General features: G+C 47.7%; 1 long non-coding RNA gene across 1 annotated transcript; it reads right to left on the bottom strand.

Moving 5' to 3' along the window:
• Positions 1–573: 573 nt before the first annotated feature.
• On the bottom strand, positions 574–14,097 carry LOC118238909. The gene is made up of 3 exons (XR_004770320.1): positions 13,985–14,097; positions 12,733–12,881; positions 574–1,050 (listed from the first exon to the last, which is right to left on the bottom strand). It is a non-coding gene; the product is annotated as an uncharacterized LOC118238909 (long non-coding RNA).
• Between the last annotated feature and the right edge of the window lie 544 nt (positions 14,098–14,641).

The raw sequence follows: 14,641 nt of genomic DNA, 5'->3' as shown, positions 1-14,641 counted from the left end.
ATTAATAGAAATGGGTGAATTTAAGTTTTAGGAGCTAGTTAGAAATAAGCCTAAACTACAGGCTAAGCTTTCATAATTGATAATAAGTCTCCATGTGGTTATTTGGCAGCTGGCTGGTGGGACAGAGAGAGACTGGCTACAGCGGACACTTTTTTTTTAAAGTGTGCTCTAGCACATATGATAGGGGAAATCCGCCCCCCTCCCCCACGTCTACTCTTTTGATGAAGGACTTCTTCTGACAAGTCCCTGCTGCTGCTCATCTGTAAAATGCAAACTCTAATCCTACCCTGCACACAGGGCTAAGTGAGAGCTATTGAGTCTTGTGCCCCAGGAGTGATAGAGGCTGTACAGTAGAGGCATTTCTCCTAGGCACTGTCTTCTTTGAAGCCAGCTTTTAAAAGGAGGGAGCATGAGCATGATAAATATGGTTGATAACAATATGCTATATTTTAAAAGTTGTGAGATAGTATACTTTAAGTGTTCTCAAAACAAAAATGATGAATATATAACATGTTAATTGGTTTAATTTAACCATGCCATTGTGAACATACTGTATTGTGTATCATAATTGTGCATGACTTTATTTATGAGCTAAATAAATGAATGGGAAAAAATAAAGATAGAGGTATAAAGGTATTAAAAAAAGGAGGGAGCATTATTTTATAAAGGATAGGTGGATTTTTTGTTTTGAAGACAAGGTCTCACTGTGTAGCCCTGGCTGGCTTGGAACCTAGAGAGTTAGATGTAGCACCATGCCCATGAATGGACTCTGAAAACTATTTACAAGGTCACAGAATGCTGCACTGGTGAACCGTGAAGGAACCTGTGCTTCCGAGGCTGCTGCGGAGGGAGAGTTTCAAAGGCAGGCTTTCTTCCTAGTGAGCTAACAGCATGGAGCAACATCACGATGTCTGCTGTGAGAGCGTACATACGTGACCCAGGTGATCAGATGTGTGCGTAGAAGTTTTCGTTCACAGCATTGCTTTCGATGTAGCATTAAGTGAAATGTCCACTGCAGGAGGCCTTCACCAAACACAGACACAGCTTTATCTAAAAAACACAGTTGGGAATGACGGACCATATTGGTAACCAGTGCTCGTCAGTAAAGGAAATCTAGGTTTGTTCAGATGAAAGGGTTTCCTATGTATCCTTGAATAAATAACACGAGATCCAGATGAGGACATGTGCCTTACAATTTCATATTTATGGAAGCTAGGGGTGCCAACATTTGTAGAGCAAATGTCCTGGGCAGTTACTGAGGCCCTCTCCCCCTGGATTAAGAGCTATCCTTGATTCTTTCCATAAAGTCCCGAAAGCCAGCAGCAGGGGACATCTAGTCACTGTTAGTCACATGTACTGTAGCCAGCTCAGGAATGAGTCCCACTGCCTTTGAGTTCAATGCTCCAGGACGCTTCCTCACTACCATATCATTGGGTCAGAACATGGAGGCCCTTTGCCTCAGTTTCCCCAGAATAGGGAAGCATGAAAAGGAGACCAGTGTTTCTATCCGCCATAAACCCGGGGAAACCCAGGCTCCCACAGAGGCCGGAGACTAAGGTTAAATCCACTCTCTGCCTACAACTGTACAGGGGGCAGAGGGGACCCGGTCAACAGTGGCTATAGGACATGGCTGTCTGGACTTTCAGCCCCAGGGCACAGACAGGCACTGTTCTGTAAAACACCAAGTGCTGGGTGCACACGGGTCAAGATTCAGGCTTCTTGCCCTGAAGGAACTCAGGCCAGGGGGAAAGCAAATAATGCAAGCCTCCATGTGACTGGCCTGGAGAGAAGGTGACCCAGCCAGGTAGGAGGTGGCCCTGTGCTGGACCTGAAGAAAGGGTATTGTAGAGGCAGCGTGAGCTGCGTGCATGGAGGAGGCAGCTCCTGGTGGGCTCCTCTGGGTGGCAGTTTCATTCTGTCTCACACTTCCTCTCTCTGCCTTGTGGTCCACAAAGCACCAGACATGCCACTGAAGAGCCAGCTTCACATGGTTTCCAGTCATGAGGACACTGGGTAGAGGCTGGAATTTAATCCCGTGTCCCACTCAGGAGAGGAGGATCCCATGTGGACAGTGCCCAAAGGCCCCACGACAGTTGAGCAAGTGATGGGTGGAGGGTGGTTCCCAGAGGGATGGGGTGAAGTCCTAAATCCCCACTGTAGCCACTCAGGAATGACTCCAGCCAGAAGCAGACATAGACCCCAGCCCTGATATCTTTGTGACACAGCTTGTGACTGAGGTACTACACCAAATGTGTTCAGCATGCATGTACACACACCCTGGGAGTGATGAGACAAAGATGCCTGGCTGCCTGCCTTCTTACACTGAGGCCCATCGACACACACTGCTGCTGGACTCATCACCCATGACACACAGGCCTGTGGTCCTGAGGTTCCTGCTGGCAAAGGACAGATGTCTTATTCCTTTTACAGCCTCTGAGATGAAGGTTCTCCCTAGCCTGGTCTCCACCCGTGTGAGAGCGGCCTATTTCTTTAGGGAATGATGGCAAGATGTTCTTCACGAAAGGACTTACTGGAGTTGTATTTCTTTAAAAAAAATTGATTGATTGATTGATTGATTGATTGATTGTGTGTGTGTGTGTGTGTGTGTGTGTGTGTGTGTGTGTGTGTGTAGAGGGGTGAGAATGCCATGGCATACCCTGTGGAGGCTAGAAGGCAACCTGCAAGAGTTTGATCTCCCCTTCCACTGTGCAGGGATGGAACTCAGTCACCAGGCTTGGTGACTCATGCTTCTACCCACTGAGCCATCTGGCTGGGCCCTGAAGTTCATTCAAAGTAGCCCTCAATACCAAGCATGTAGAGTAGGGAGGGACAGCTTCCCTAAATCTAATTTTCCAACATCATGTATAGAATCTGTGAGTTGTGAAGTAAGGTCGAAGTGTTGGGGTGAGGATTACAGTGAAGAGATCATAAAAGGTGTAGACTTTTTGGGTCTGCTCTGCACTGCCACTTTTGACAAAGGGACATTGCTGTTTCAACAGAGGTTGTTGTTGTTGGAGTTTTCTAATCCCACCAGGTCCTGCAGCTGCCCTCATCCCCATATAAACACATGGATGCTATATTAATTATAAAACTGTTTGGCTAGTGGCTAGAACTTCTTATTGACTAGCTGTCTTAATTATTATCCCATAACTTCTAATCTATGTATTTCTACATGGCCTTATCTTACCAGAGAACATCTGGCGCATCCTATCTTCCCAGTCTCTACGTGGTATCTCTTTTTGGTCTCTCTCTGCCTTTCCCAGAGTTTTCCTCATCTAGTCCCGTCTATCTTCCTGCCTCTATTGACCAAACAGTGTTTTATTCATTAACCAATAAGAGAAACATATACAGAAGGACATCCCCATCGGGTTGTCTTTATTCCTTCAGCTCCTTGTTGTCCTCCCCACCAGGCCCTGGGCTCAGGGCTGGAGAGAGCTGTGGTCCTTGTGTGTAGATTTTCTTTTGATGCTTGGAGGAAATTGCTCTGGGAACTGCCATTCATTCCTGTCACTCCATGAGCACCTGAAGTGGTCTGGGAGTTACGGAGACAAGAGGGAGCCATGTGCCCAAGGAGTCAAGACTCATGTGGGGTGCCTAGAGAAAGTGAGTTTTAAATCCTTATCTTGGGGTGGCAACAAAGGGGCAGGCTACTAGTTTTGGAGCATGTTTCAACAAAGAAAAGATACTTTTGCATTTTATTCTTTAAAGGATAAAGTGGCCTCCAAGCAATTATGTAGATGAGAGTTCCTGTCCCCCCTGCTCAACCTCCTTGGTGCAAAGATTACAGGCTAGAATACTCAGGATATGTCTGGGGTTGAACCCTGGTCCTTGTGCTAGGCAAGCAGTATACCAACTGAACTTCATTTCAGCTCCATTCATGCATTTTAGAGCAGGTGCCAACAGCTGTGAGAAGGTCAGCAGTCTAAGTGCGAGGTGAGAGCCACCACAATTATGGGAGAGGTTGTGACTGGTCCTCATAGGCTTTGGGATCCAGCTCTAAGGATACATGACCTGTATCACCATCTCCCACTGTCATGGAGACAAGGCACTCTGTGGTTGTTCTATGTAGTGGTGACAGCGGTAGGGTATTGAGCCTGTGGCCTTTTAGAGAGAGTGAAGGCCTGCTCAACGAGATTTTAAGCAACTGACATAAAGCAGAGTGTATTAGGAAGTCCTAGGATTGAGACCCCAAGACCTGGAAGAACTTCTGGATCTCTGGGAGAAAAATCATTGGAAATATAAGTGGAGATGAAAGCAAAGAACTCTGGTTGCTCCAGGGAGGATCTGTCTCTGGGCTGCTGCCTATTGTATAACAACTGTAGCAATGGCAGTTCAAGTCTCCCCAGCACAAAGCCCATAGCTCTGGGGAGACATACAGTACACTCTGAGGACCCTTGGTCACTAGTGAAGGTGGGAAGGTATGTGTTTATTCAAAAAGGATGGCTACAGGAAGAACTATACTTGAGTAGGAAGAAAGGTTGATAGATTTGAATGATCAGATTGAGTAGCTGTTCTGGTTCATTTTTAAAGATTCATTTACTTTTATATATGAGTGTTTTGTTTGCATGTATATTTGTGTGCCATGTGCATGCAGTGCCCAAGGCAGCAAGAGAGTTTCAGATGGTTAATGAGCCACCATGTAGGTGTCGGGAATTGAACCCAGGTTCTCTGGAAGAGCGGCCAGTGCTCTTTACCACCAACCCATTTCTCCAGCTCCTGGGATGGCTAGTTTTTGTTGTCAATTTGACACAAAGAAGCATCACCTGGGAAGAGGGACCCTCACTTAAGCCTGTGGCAATTCTTTATTTGAGGAACTGCTCCGATCAGATTGGCCCATGAACATGTCTGTGGGGCATTGTCTTGATTGCTGGCTGGTATAGGAGGGCTCAAGCCACTGTGGACAGTGCCAGTGCCATCCCTGGGCAAGCGGTCCTGGGCTACCTACGAAAGCTAGCTAAGCATGAGCGAGCCAGAGAGTGAGCCAATAAGCAGGTGTTTCTCTATGGTTTTTGTTTTACTTCCTACTTGAATTTCTGCCTCTATTATGATTATGACATGGGAGTGAGTGTGAGCCAAATAACCTCTTTCCTTCTCAGGTTACTTCTGGTCTGAGTGTTTTATCATGATTGAAAGGAAATGAGGCCAGCAACCCTGCAGTATACTGTACATACTTAAGAGGGAAGCACTCTGTGACAGTCTACTTTCTGCCAGACTCATAGGCAAGGAGCAGAGGCTTCAATAACATGAATGAAAATTCAGAGTAGCTATAGACCTATTCTGTGCCTCGAGATGACCAAGAGACACGCTGGTCACTCACACATTATCAGCCAGGACAGGTAACTACAGTGACAGAAAAATCTCAGTGGCTTAGCACAACAGAGGGCTGTTTTTTTTGTTTTTGTTTTTCCTCACAATTACTTGTCCATCAAGGCCCGCCCTAGTGTTCAAAAAGAAACAGGCAGCCATGATTTGGACAGTTGCATGGAAAAGCACAGGCAGATGGTTACTGGCTGGTCATAGTCTAGGAGTTTTCAGATTTATAATGATTCCAAGATGACATGTTTTCAGTAGCAACTGTACTTGGTTCTTTGGGGAGGGGTCTTTCCTTGGGTGAGCAAATGTGAAGTGAATCTGTCTTGCTGATGAACAGTGACACCAACTGAAGCTCCCAAGCAGCCCTAGGATCACAGAAGAGTGTTGTGTGTGGCTAAGCTGTTGTGCTGTGTGGTCAGGTGTGGTCAGCATGTTTGCAAACAGTGGGTCTATCAGGACCTGCCCTGTCATAAGGTCAGGAGGGTCTGACTTTTTTTCTTTCTTTTTCTTTTTCTTTTTCTTTTTTTTTTTTTTTTTTTTGAGGTAGGGTCTTATGTAGCCGAGGCAGGTCTTGAACTTGATATGTAGCTGAGGCTGGTCTCGAACTTCTGATCCTTCTGTTCTCACCTCCCAAGTGCAGGGATTACTGTGTTGAGTTCCAAGTATCCACCGGGAAAAAGTGGTTAACTGTTCCTACTCATGGGCAAATCCCATGGCCCATGGGGTTGGTGGTAGGAAGTCACTCCTTCCAGGTGCCTAGTGTCACAAACAGTACTGCTGACATCCACACTGAGAGAACACAGCATGTGGCACACTTCTGGAGCATGCACTGATGGACACTGGGAGAAGGGAGACCTTAGCATGACTGGCTTCAATTAAGTCTCTTTGATAGAGGTGAGGTCTGAGGTTAGCCCACAGCCCAGTGGCAGATCTGTCTCTGGGTAGGTCATGGGGAGCAGGCTGAGACAGAAGACTTGGAAGGGCTCTGTTCTATCTTCTCCCAACCCTGGTCTCTTGCACTCTCCAGAATTCACAGGGTGGAGGAAGCAGAATGTCTTAGGATGTTATTGCTGTGAAGAGGCACCATGATCACCAAAACCCTTATAAAGGAAAACATTTAATTGGGGCTGGCTTACAGTTCAGCGGTTCAGTTCATTATCATCGTGGCAGGAAGTATGGTGGCATGCAGGCAGACATGACTTTGGAGAAGGAGTTGAGTGTATACATCTGGATCCTCAGGCAGCAGGAAGAGAATGCCACACTGGGCAGGGCTTGAACATCTGAGGCCTCAATGCCCTCCCCCAGTGACACACTTCCTTCAACAAGACCACACCTACTCCAATAAGGTCATACCTTCTAATAGTGCCACTCCCTATGAGCCTATGGGGTCATTTTTATTCAAAGCACCACACAGGACAAGACCTGGCTGGGATTAATCAGAGGTGAGAATTTTGATGGCTGTCATCAAGCATGGGTCAGACCAGGAGAGGAGACATGGTGGGGACTTTGCAACCTTTGTCTCAGCTGGGCTGTCTGACCCTCAGTGATTTTCTCCAGGAGACAGGCCTTATAGTCAGTCCATCCCCACAGCCAAACAAAGAAGCATGCCTGTGAGGAGACAGAAAAAAGTGGACCCTAGGCTGCTGCACATTCAGCCAGAGAAGGCTCCAACTGAGGTGCTTTTATATAATCCTCTATTCTGAGTGCTGAGGGAATCTGGAGAGAAGAAAGAGAAGGCCTAAATTGGGGCCAACCCAGTGTGGAGGGGCAGTGGGCCTTTATAACATCATAGCATACCTGGTCTGAAAGGGAAGCTGGACCATTCACTTCCTGCTTTCCATCCTCATGATGCTGGCAGTGGGAGCCTGACTGCTGGAACCCAAGAACTCTGCTGCTCCTGACTGGGGCTACTCTAGGAGAAAACTTACTGGGTGCTATCTGTCTGCCAAGTCATTGCAAGGAGCCCTGCTATGAGAAAGTGCTGAATAATGAAAACAGTACATAATACTAAATCATTTGCAAACCCCAGTGTGTGGATTCAGTTGGTGTGGTGGTTTGAAAGAAAATGGCCCCCAAAGGGAGTGGCACTATTAGGAGGTGTGGCCTTGTTGGAGGAAGTATGTCACTGTCGGGGGTGGGCTTTGAGATCTCTTTTTCTCAAGCTTCCCTCAGTGTGACAGTCAGTTGACTTCCTGTTGCCTGCAAGATGTAGCACTCTCAGCTCCAGCACCATGTCTGCCTGCACACGGCCATGCTCCCCGTCGTGATTGTAATGGACTGAACCTCTGAAATTGTACGTGAGCCACCTCAATTAAACGTTTTCTTTATAAGAGTTGCTGTGGTCATGGTGTCTCTTCACAGCAATAGTAAACCTAACTAAGACAGTTGGCTTCATGTCAAGGCTCCAAGGGTGGCCTGAAACTCATATTTTTCCTTCTATTTAAGAATTGGCTACTCTAACCATAGGCAGTTTACACAGCCAGCATCCAAAGAGAAAAAAAAAAAAATGGAACCACAGGACACAGTTGAGTAGAAGAATGCATTGGGACAGGTGAGCTAGTGTTTAAGTAGGAAAGGATGGGGAGATGGGAAGCCTATAACCAGGGAGGAGATGGAGCGGGGTGGTGGAAGGTGACTCAATAATTGAGCCTACACTGAGTGGGAGATAGGTTACTATCTTATTGATTTTTCTATTGTTAGGATGAAACACCATGACCATGGCAGCTTCAGGAAGGAAGTGTGCACTTATGGCTTACAGTTCCAGAGGGCTAGAGTCTATCACATCATGGTGGGGAACATGGCACTGGAGCAGCAGTTAAGAGCTTGCATCTTGATCTGCAAGCAGGAGGCAGTAGGAATGACAGAAGTCTTTTGAAACCTCAAGCCTACCCACCCCCACCCCTGGAAAACACCTCCTTCAGCAAGGCCACACCACTTAATCCTTCCAAAAGAGTTCCACCAATGGGGAACAAGCATTCAAACCTATGTGCCTACGGAGGACAACTTACTTTAAACCATCACAGTCACAGTTCTGTTGCCAAGCAACAGGATCTTTTGTCTTGATCCATGATGGTGGTTTATAACAGAAGGCTGAGCATGCAATGAGATACGTGTGAGTTTAGGAGTAGGGATATGACACAGTCTGGAGAGGTAGGCTTGGGGACTGTGCCTCTATCCAAGCCAGCCTCACACGCTGTTCACCAAGTGGGAAGTCATGCAATATTTCTGAGGCATAGGTTGAACTTGGGGTTCAGTTTTGCTGAGGAGGGGAAGGTGAGGGCATGGAGAAACAGGCAAATTTAGGCATACCTCCATGACCTCTGTGAGAACTTTCCCTCCCTGGAGCTGTGTGTTGGCAGTGAAGAGCTGCTTGGACTTTCTTTGGAGTGGTGCACAGTTCAGCAGGAATAAAACGCTCCCCCTCCTCCACACAAAGAAGGGGTCACCCTAAACAGAAACCCAGGGGGTCCAAGATGTGTACTCCAATTATTAGGAAACATTAAAGGCGCATTAAGTGAAAGATGCTGCCACCTCTCAGGGAAAAAAAAATCTACCTCTAGGGAGAGAGGGAGAGAGAGAGAGAGAGAGAGAGAGAGAGAGAGAGAGAGAGAGATGCCTTAGTCTCTACTTATAAAGAGGTAGTGAGTTGGGCAGGTTAACCACTGGACAAGGACCACCCCTCAGGAAGGCAGGTCTAGTTAAACTATGCTAAAGAGATAGGGATAATTAGCTCTTTAGTGAGACTTTTCTTCCCAGCGTTTCCAGCCTCAGGGCAGTCCCTCAGAGCCCTGGGAGCCTCTGCTGGGTCTGGCCCCTCTTTGCATCTTAACTCAGACCCAGCTTTCCTTCTTTTCCTCTTCCTTTTGCTTCTTCTTTTCCAATGCTGACCAAGGCCTGAGCATGCTTTTCCTGACACCCTGGACTTCCTCACTCTTTCTGTAATGCTCCTATCCCCACCAAGCAGCTGCATATCCCCCACACGCCTTATCTCCACCCAGCTCAAAGCGATAGCATGGCTTTCCCCTTCTCCTTTCTCCTCTTCTGAACAACTGTTGAGATTTACAGCTTGCCTGCCCTGGGGTTTTCCTTTAAACTCTAATAAAAATGTCCTTGAACAAGCTACCTGCCAAGGTGACCTGCAAAAGTATGCAATGGCCTGTGTCTGTAAACATTAAAGAGTAAACAAGGATGTCTCGTGAGGGAGTAAATGGATGCTCTCAAATGCTGAGAGGTTATTGACTGAGGGCGAGTTATATCTTTAGGGGTTGTTGGCCTAAAGGCTCACAAATGACCGAGGCTATTGCCACTGCTATTGGTTGCATGCCAGAACTAGATGGTCAGGACCCTGGTGCTGACCGGGTCCGGTGCATTAGTTGCAGGACTTGGAAAATTAAGGCTAGGACTGAGCCAGAAGGGTCACCTCCCTGCTAGCTTTTGTAGTCAGAAGAAGCTGCTAAGGTTGCTCCAGATAATTGAGGCCAAAAGTCCTGCTCAGGGGTGGATCCTACATTCATCACAATGGAAGCACCAGGCAAGATGGACCAGCTAGTGAAATAGTGGCATGAGTGGTTATAGGTAATGCCAGCTTAAGCCTGACCCACAGAGGGAACTTCACCTTTGGTTCAAGACATTCACAAAAACCTGTGACCAAGGAAGTCAGGTTTCAGCAGAGAAGCAGCTGTTACCACTTGCCGGTGAAGGTGCTCCCCCCTCAGCCCTCCTCTCCCAGCGTTTGTGTTTGCAACCGTAAGTTACCATGGCAGTCAGAGTCCCTTTGGATATTTTTCCATTTCCTAGTTCTTCTCCTCACCTGTGTTTCATAGTAGAAGGAAAACTGCCGGAGACTTGCCAACACCCATGATCTAGAGACAGAGTGATTGATGAGAAAGCAATGAGGTCTCAATACTTTGCTGGATTTGGAGGTAAACAGACATCTATGTGGCCCTCTCTGAGGCTCAGGGCTTCTGTGGGAGATGGCAATGTAAAGGTGGGAGAAAGGATTGGAGTGTTGTACTGGACAATCCTCTGAGCCATACTGTCACCATCTTCAGAAGTTCTGCTGGGGCTCCCAAAATATCACTATAGCTGGGCTTGTTGACTGTTGACATTCTCTCATAGAAGGGTGGAGTGGAGAGGAGGAGGCAGGGAGAGTCATGGGACCCTCAACTTGAGTATTCAGCCATCCCTCCCAATCAGTTATATGTGATTCTGCCCTAATTGCATGTGGTCTCAGGGAAGGGATAGAATAGTAGCGAGGAAGAACGGGGGGAGGGGGGGCAATGCCATCTACACAGCCATAGAATCATCACCCACACTGGCTGCTTCAGACCTTCTAGTGTGGCAGCTTTAAGGTTACTCACGTTCCTGCCTGTAACCCCTTACCCCTGCTCTAAGCGTAAGCCTGGTGAACTCATTGGTTCCCTAGAGTGAACCTCAGTAGAATTGTGCCTCCATTTGCTGTTGGAACCATAAGAAGGTAAGGGTAGATGTTATTTATGTCTCCCCCAGGGAAAGAATTTTAGCAGCACATGAGAAGGAGCCCCCCACAATCTAGGTTCTACCCTCTAGAGTAGCCTCAGGAGCATTCAAGGACTCTGTCCTCAAACCTACAAGTGAGGTGGGCTCCAGGATTGGCATGGTCTGTCCTGCTCTGCCTATGGTGGCCTTGGAGACTTCAGCCTTTCTTTCTTTCTTTCTTTCTTTCTTTCTTTCTTTCTTTCTTTCTTTAAATAGTAACACTTGTACTTTTTTTAAAAAAGAATTTTTTTATTTATTATGTATACAACATTCTGCTTGTATACATAATATACAAGCATATCTGCATACCAGAAGAGGGCACCAGATCTCATAACGGATGGTTGTGAGCCACCATGTGATTGCTGGGAATTGAACTCAGGACCTCTGGAAGAGCAGTCAGTGCTCCTAACATCTGAGCCATCTCTCCAGCCCAACTTCAGCCTTTCTAAGCCTCAGCTGTGGCTGTGAGGTCCCTGGCATTCGGGGCTGGAGAACTCTGGGGGACAGTAGTGTCCCATGCATTAGAGGATGCTCAGGAGAGGGCCCCAGCTCCTGTCTCCCAGTGTCACCAGCATTCACAACATTGTCCTCTCGTGAAACAAAGGTCTGTAATGGAAAGTCCAGGCCAGGGAGCCAGCCTGGAAGTTGCATGATGGGTCCGTGGGCATGCATCTTCATGTCTATCAGCTGTCTGGTTCTTATACTGTTCTACACATTCTCTTCCCTCTGCAGACGAATTCCTAGCCTTGTCCCTTTGTTGAATTCCTACTCACCATTCAGAACCTAGCACATTTCCTGATGTTCCCCCATAAGCAAACTGTTCCCTTCATTGACAGGCTTTCTGGACTTCCTCTCTGTGGGGTTTTATTGTCTGAATCAGCTAGACTACGAATTCCCAAGGGGAGGTCCTAGAGACAGTGGTGACCAGCACAGAGTCAAGGTCATGAGTCAGCCCAGCCAGTGTTTGTATAAATGATGTCGTTAGCATTGGGGAGGAGGAAGCTTTGCTCAGGAATGTCCTGCCTTACGGGAAGGAGAGTTGCCCTGTCTCACTGGGGGGACTGTGGGGGCGAAAGCAGATACTCCATATCAAGCATCCCAGTACAGAATTCTAGAACAGAAGTCAGAACAGGCCTCAGAGAACCAGCATGCTTGTTTACAAGGAAGGAGGCTGAACCCCAAATGAATTCCAGGCCTGCCCAGAACCCCATGGGCTTAGCATCTCTACATGGATAGAACTGCAGGCCCTTGTGACTCCAGTTTGGGCCTGTGCTGCCATGTGGTCATGCTGACCTCTTGAAGAAGGGCCTTGACCCTGAGGGCCTAAGGAGAGCCCAGCCCTTCTCTGACTGTGCATCTGGACCAGCCACCCCCACTTCCAGGGAGTCAGGGTGGTCAAGAAACATGGTACCAGCCAGGCATTGGTGGCACATGCCTTTAATCCCAGCACTTGGGAGGCAGAGGCAGGCGGATCTCTGTGAGTTGGAGGCTAGCCTGGTCTCCAGAGCGAGTGCCAGGATAGGCTCCAAAGCTACACAGAGAAACCCTGTCTCAAAAAACCAAAAAAAAAAAAAAAAAAAAAAAAAAAAAGAAACATGGTACCACACAGAGAGTAGGTCTTTACTGAGGCCAGCCCCACATCTGTTCTCCGTGGGGGAGATGAGGCACAGAGAACCATACAGTTCAGAATCAGGAAGTCTGTGAGAGGGAACAAGCTAGGCTTTACAGCAGGAAGTGCCATTTCCTGGTGTTGCCAAGTTCCCAGAGGCTGTACTCCTGCCTACTGCTGCCCTTCCCTGAGGCAGACCACACCCACAAACACACCTCACTCTCCAGGAATCACCCATCCCCAGGATGCCCTGTCTGCACTCCCATGCAGACACCCCCAGAATCCCACCTTACCTGACTTGTGCCTTGAGGAGGGTCCCCTCTCTTACGTGGTCCTGTGTGTGACATGGCTTCTCAGGAGCTGCTTCCAGTCTCCTCATGGCTACCCTGGGCATGGCCAGAGCTGTAATGGTAGGACTTCCTTTGTAGATGAAGTTTCTGTTCTGCTTGGTCCCACAGCCGTTTAGCCCCAAATAAACACACAGAGACTTAAATTAATTATAAACTGTTTGGCCAATGACTTAGGCTTCTTACTAGCTAACTCTCTCTTAATTATTAACCCATAACTACTAATCTATGTATTTCTACATGGTCTTATCTTACACAAGAATGCCCAGACCTGCTACTCCTTCGACGGCTACATGGTGTCTCTCTGACTGCTCCTTTCAGCCCCTCTCCTCAGAATTCTCCTCATCTGATAGCCCACCTATACTTCCTGCCTGGCTACTGGCCAATCAGTGTTTTATTCATCAACCAATAAGAGAAACATATACAGAAGGACATTCCCCCATCATTCTTGGACCCAATAGAAGTCTTGGTGCTTTGTTAATTTCATCCCCATGAGACACAGCCTCTCTCTCTTAGGGTAATCTGTTCTCTAGTCACCAGTGTCTCCATTTTTCTTGGCTTGTCTTCCTCACTAATTAAATGATTGGAGGGTCAGCACTGCATGCCAGGGAAGCTCACAGGCCTCTCCACATACTCTCCAGAGCCAAGAGTACAACTTCTTTATCTCCAAAGGCTCAAGGGTGCAACCCATCTTCTTCCTTTTCCTATGCCGGCTCCTCACTACTGTCCCCTCTCTCCCCCTCTCTTCTCCAGTGGAGCCGACCCATCCTGCCTGGAAAGCCTAGTGACAAGGGTTCCTTACAATATTCATTAGGTGAGAAAACCCAGAAGTAATCTTAGTTTTCCCCTAGTTTCACACTTTCACAAAAACAACAAACAAGAAAAATGATGTTTCATTGGTAGCTGGGGCTTTACCCCCAAATCTAAGAAGCAACAGTGGCCCGTGGCCCAGCGTTCTCCTCAGCCAGGTAGGTTCCTGAGCTTGGCTGAATGATCTCCTCCCTCTAAGATCTCCTCCATCTAAGGAGATGGAGAAATATGCCACCAGCACACCCATGCTCTGGCGGGTTTGTCTTTTGTATCCTTTTCCCATCCGACCCACTAGCCTGTTTTCCTGCAATGTCCCTCTCTCTCTCACTCCTAGGATCCCTACAGAGAACAGGATAGGGCAAGTGACCAACTGGGGAGAGGTCCTCACCTTCCTCACCTTCCTTTCTTGGAGAAGACCTTGATGATTGGTGACTTCTGGAACCGTGGCCCTGGATCACAACTGGTGTCACCTCTCTTTGGCACCTCGGAGTGTTCTCAGCAAGCCTGAGTTACTCAGAAATGAAACAGTTCAGGAGAAGTGAGTTTTCAGGGCAGGCGACAGAGTGAGAAGACATGAGGATTTCCAGCCTCAGATCTGCCTGAGGCTTTCTTTCCCCTGCTTTCTTGTGGGGAGACCTGGAGCCCATTTCTGGTACCTGTAGCCTGGGTTGTGAGGATTGCTACACTCCAGGTGGAGAAGCCATGCAGTTTGCAAAGGTTTCCTTTGCAAACAGTGGAAATGATACAAATAAACGTGAGAGGCCATGTGCCATACACCATGCACTGATCTAAGAACTGGAGTCTAACGTTCGCACACACATGCTTTTTTATGATGGGCTGAATGCCTTCCCCACCTCAAATTTATATTTAAACCCCTAAACACACCTGTGATGGGATTAGGAGATGGGGTGGGGGTGTGGAGTGATTAGCTTGTGAGGGTGGGGACCCCATGAATTGGATTAGTGCCATGTAAGAAGAGCCAGAAGATCTAGCTAGCCATCTCCCCCCCCCCCCAAATCCCCATCCTGTGCAAAGATACAAGGAA

The sequence above is a fragment of the Cricetulus griseus genome, chromosome 5 (genome assembly GCF_003668045.3).
Source record: "Cricetulus griseus strain 17A/GY chromosome 5, alternate assembly CriGri-PICRH-1.0, whole genome shotgun sequence".
NCBI classification, from domain to species: Eukaryota; Metazoa; Chordata; class Mammalia; order Rodentia; family Cricetidae; genus Cricetulus; species Cricetulus griseus.
This window is presented reverse-complemented; position numbering and strand designations above follow the sequence as displayed.